The 5,565-nt window shown below is 32.6% G+C and overlaps 1 long non-coding RNA gene across 1 annotated transcript; it reads right to left on the reverse strand.

The window, feature by feature from the left end:
• Window positions 1-3,231: 3,231 nt before the first annotated feature.
• Window positions 3,232-4,495, reverse strand: LOC144562247 (uncharacterized). Its single transcript, XR_013514016.1, has 2 exons — window positions 4,417-4,495; window positions 3,232-3,504 (listed from the first exon to the last, which is right to left on the reverse strand). It is a non-coding gene; the product is annotated as an uncharacterized LOC144562247 (long non-coding RNA).
• Between the last annotated feature and the right edge of the window lie 1,070 nt (window positions 4,496-5,565).

Consider the following 5,565-nt stretch of genomic DNA (forward strand, 5'->3'; position numbering starts at 1 on the left):
AGTTTTCGATTTTGTACTCTTTTTCATATTTTTTTCTTAGATATTGTTTATGTAAATATATAAAGTCTCGGTTCTAAGTTTTTTGTTGTTGTATATTTTTCTTTTTCTTTTTTTAGTTCGTGAAATGATTGTAATGAATGAGTTAATAATTTATTTGTACGTGTAATATAATTATAAATATTGTTTATTTTGGTAAACAAATGTAGTGTTTTTTGTGTTGTCTTTAAATTTATAGTTTTTTAAAATGTAAGGTTTTTTATATCAATTCAAATTAACCGTATTTAATAAAAAAAATAAGAATTATACAAAGTTTTTAATTAAAACTGTGTTTGAAAGATTTTTCATACACAATTTAAATATAAAAAAAGGCGTTTGTGCAAAACAGTGAATGTTTTGTGAAAAAAATCAGTGTTATTTTTGGATAAATGCACACAATTCTACAACTTTGTACAATTTATCGATACTTTCATACATGATGTGGAGACACAATTACATAACTGTTTACAATCAGGAATTTTGTAGTGACAATTTAAAAAAAAAATACAAAGTTGTTAAGATATTGGAAAATTTTTGCACTGTCTGGTTTATACTCAGGAGTAGAACTAGGGTGTTCTTAAGTCCATCAAGTTTTTTTGGTGAACTCAAGTCTAAAATCCATCAAATTGGTTTCAAATGACGAATCTAAACCGTTGAAACCCGTCTATCTTACGAGTGATGCGTCTACATGTGAAAATTTTAAACATTCGAATTAATTTAGTATAAAGTCAAGCTGTCAAAATTAGAAGGTTAATAAATTAATTTTAATGCATTCATTTTTTTAATATTTTTTACCACTTCACTCTATGCAAAATTAATTTCATAATTAAATTTTTTCACATGTAGACGCATTCATTTTTTTGACCACTTGACTTTATGCAAAATTAGAAGGTTAATAAATTAATTTTTCACAGGTAGGTGAGTTTCAACAATTCAGATTCGTCATTTAAAGTCAATTTGACAGATTTTAGACTTGAATTCACCAAGGAGCTTGATGAACTTAAGAACACCCTAGTTCTAATCTATACTCAGATATAATCTAAGTATCAGCTAATATTGATTTTTTTTTTTGGTCAATGTGCTGTCAACTTTTGAATTTTTTTTTTCTAAAATGTTAACTAAAAAAAATCGGTGGAGCTGGAAGCGTGGATCTTTTTTGAAAATGAGAAATAGACAACCCGTAAAAAAAGGTTAAAAAGTATAAGGTCCTGGGCTCATCAAACCAAACAAAGCCATCAAAATAGACCAACCAAACGTAGTATTAAAACACACAAACGGAAAGTATTGCTATTTTAAATTGAGAAAGACATCATTTTGACTATTTGACTCCTTGCTTTAATGGGTGTTATTAGTAAGTTGGAGTGGGTGGGATGAGGAATGATCAATGGATATATACAAGTAGGGCTGTAAACGAGCTGGCTCGGGCCGAGCTGGGCCTCAGCTCAGCTCATTTATTTTGGCCCGAGCCTGGACCGAGCGAGCTGGACCTAGGTAATCCGAGCCAAAACCCCTGGCTCAGCTTGTGACAAGCCAGCCCGAGCTAGCTCGCGAGCTGACGAGCTGGCTCGTTGGGCTTTATTGGGCTGTTATTATACAAATTCAAAAATAAAAAAATAAAAAATCCCATTCAAAAAATTTAAGAAATTGTCCAGCAGGCACATCTTCAAGCAACTAAAGCCATATTCTTTCTTCCCAAACCGAAAATACATCAATTTTGCATAATTGCGCTTTTAAAAATGGGACAGGACTTAAAATTATACGGGACTAAACCCTAAATTCACTGTAGCTTAACGAGCCGAGTTGGCCCGGTCCGAGCTGACCCCTGGCTCAGCTCGTTTATTTTGGCCCGAGCCTGAGCCGAGCTGGCTCGTTAACAGCTCGGTCCACTACCGAGCGAGCTGTTAGCGAGCGAGTCACGAGCGAGCCACGAGCCGCGAGCTTTTTTGACAGCCCTATATACAAGGTTTTATAATTAAGTTCATATTTATAAGAGTAGCTAGAGGGTGCAGATGAGAGCATTTATATCGTCTGATTACATGTACGGATATATTTTTCCAAGAAGCGGTTACTTTTGAGAATAAGCTGCCACTGTAGAAATACAAAACTATCTAACCAAATAATCAGTTTTGAGTGAGTCTATGGTACTATGCATATCACGATTTGTTACCGTGTTACGGCTTTATATTCAAGTTTTCAAATCCTAACGGTCGATCCGAACCGTTCATCTTGTTCTCCATATTAATATGTGTTTGGAGACCAAATTTTACATTTTTTGAAATTTTTTTACTATTTTTTTAGATTTATTGAAAATCACTGTTTTTGGATGGTCCAGAATTTTCAGATCAAGTGATTTTCTAAATATCTAAAAAAATAGTAAATTTTTTTCAAAAAATGTAAAATTTGGTCTCCAAACACATATTAATATGGAGAATAAGATGAACGGTTCAGATCGACCGTTAGAATTTGAAAACTCAAATATGAACCGTAGCACGGTAACAACATGTGATATGCATAGTACCATAGACTCACTCATCAGTTTTTTGTATATTTACAAACAATTGCATTTCTTATGCACTTCTTTGTACTTGCTCGTTTATAAAAACATATAGTAAATGCAACACTAGTACAAATAATTCCTTTACTAACTGTTAAAAAACCGATTTACTGACTGTTATTGAGGCGTCAGTAATGGCGCCGCTAGTATAGATACTCAACACTGATGGGTAAAAAACAGTCAGTGTAGATACCCTACACTGACTGTTTTTAAAAACAGTCACTATAGGTACCCTACACTGACAGTTAAAAAACAGTCAATTAGGGCACCTACACTAACAGTTCTTTTGAAAAAACAGTCACTGTAAGGTGAGGCAACACTGACCCTTCCCTTAATACAATAGTTACTATTGGTGTACAGCTCAACACTGACTGTTTTTTAATAAAAGGGTCGGTGTAGGTTGTGATCAACATTGACGGTTAAAAAAAAAAATAGTCAGTGTTTATTCACTGATAGTTGTTTACAATTCAACAGTCAGTGTCGAAATTCTCCTTATTTACAATTTTGCCAGGTAGTCTCTACACTGACTGTTACACGTTAAAATCGTCGGTGATTAAGGATCAGTGAAAGGGTTTTTGTACCAGTGCAAGTTGTTCATATTTGAATTCACAAATATTTATATATAATATGTAAAGTTGTCACACCCCCGATCCGGAGGTGCGACATTTCTACCGCGTCTATTTACCATTCAATATACGTAACATAAGGCATGGATCTTTTTATGCATTGCCAATAGCATCCATTATTTTTGCCACAACCCAATTTATTTACAATAATTATCTGACATTTTATAGTGGATGATGCTAGAGATATACTCTCTGCACCCTGTCAGATATATTAAACCCAAATCCCATACCTTTAGGTGGCTCTGCTGTCAATTACCCGGAAGCGCTCTTTATCTTCGTATAATAAACCTGTAACCCATAAGGGGAAACGAGTGAGAAATAATAAATTATTTCTCAGTGCTGATTGCCACTCAGATTATTGGATTCGAAAGAAATCCATATTCAGAATGAAATCACCGCACGAGAAATAAACAGTTCATTTCATAATGACGAATGCAAATGCTCAATAATAGAATCCAATTGAATAACAAAAATTACAGAAATAAATCAGAACTCTAAGAATCTTATCATAATAAATGGTTTAGGTCAAAATCTTTTAATCCTTTATGTCTGGTAACGTTTGGGACCTAATCTTTACGGCCACTGAGTCTGGTAACGTTTGGTTTCTTAACTTTACAATTTCTAATCTGGTAACACTATAGATACAATAACATGTATCTGTCGTGTCAGGGCTTATACAATTCTAACTATTTGTTAACAGAAACAATACGAAATCAATATAACAATACTGTCATTATCGGAAAAAAAATCAATGATAAGACAGTAACCACAGTTCATTAGTCTCATAGTCACAATTCACAATTTATTCAATATCCCCTATCCAACCGGTACTGGATTCAGTTGGGGCCATTCACCATATGCGCATAAGGGTCCTGGAGTAAAGTCTAGTAGCTAGCTAGACTTTACGATATATTAATCCTTTTTCTCCACTATATGGAGGTTCAAGGATTACAGTATTTCATATTCATTCAATTCAGTCACTGTGGTCTTAATCAATCATTTACAATAAGAATCAAGCAATCGATAAACAATATCAACATGACAGTCAACAAACTTACATGTAATTCAGTTTCAATTGTATTGGGCTATGAATATGATGCAACAGTTCAATCAATGCAGTCAATTAAATATTCAAAATGCATAGCTAGTTACGATTTAATTCTTAGTTATGAATCTCAGACTAACCCAATAACCTCGCACCTGATATCGTAGGGCAATAGGTGAGGTCACCATCAGTATGTTTGTCCTGAACATTCTATCTCATCTGTCTTTTTCTTAATTATGCCTAAATCAGAATAATATAAATATATTCTGATCAATACGTATAACACTTAAGTATAACCAAAACAATTTGCGTGTTTCAATATTAACTATGTTCAACATTTAAAATAAAACATTCATTAACATTTTATTTACAATTTAGAGTCATATTTATAATCATCCCTAATCCTTGTTTAATTAACATATCCAATTTAACCATACAAATCAAATTAAATAACCATTCAAGCAGATCGAATTAAGCCACACAATTCAACACCAGTTTATGTCAGCATATTTAACCGATAATATCAATTGGGTCTAGATTTTCAATAAAAACAGTTCCATTCAAGTTGGAATCCCTGAAAGCATGTGATTCCCAGTATTCCAATCCATTAAAAACAATCTCAGTATCTAGACTCCATAATCCAGTTAAATATACTATCATAATCTGATTACCCAATTCAATACCAAATCAAAATCCAGTTTAACCATTCAAATCGAAAAACACAGACTATAGAGAAATTTAATTACTTGTTAGCAATCAGTTCAGAAATTCAATTCGAGTTGCAACAACTGTTCAGAATCAACGCGACGTAGTCGGAATTCCAATCGGATATGAAATCAAATATTATAATATTTATCAAGACATTTCTTTTCTCTCTCTTTTTTTTTCTCTTTCATTTTGGTTTTCCATTGTTTTCACTATTTTACTTTAAATTCTAAACTTAGAGAAAATAACCTCATATAAATATAAAGAGGTTTAAACGGCGGTGAAAATGATGGCAATATAAGCATAGGCCGCGTGGCATGGGTGCCACGTTATATATATTTTTTTAAAAGTAACCTTTTTACATTTCAAACCTTTAATTTTTCTTATTTCACATTTAAGTCCAAAATAATATCAAGAAAATAAAATATGAAATTTATCGGGTGTTATAAAAGTAATTATCATTATTTTCTTTTTAGAACTTAAATGTGGAGTCATTTATGCACATTAATTAAAATTTAGAAGGCTAGACTTCTCTCTCTATATATATATGTAATTTGAGCTGTACTCCGGAAGCTGATTGGCTTGCTTTCAAGTACCAC

Source organism: Carex rostrata, chromosome 11 (assembly GCF_964058835.1).
Source record: "Carex rostrata chromosome 11, lpCarRost1.2, whole genome shotgun sequence".
In the NCBI taxonomy this organism is placed as follows: Eukaryota; Viridiplantae; Streptophyta; class Magnoliopsida; order Poales; family Cyperaceae; genus Carex; species Carex rostrata.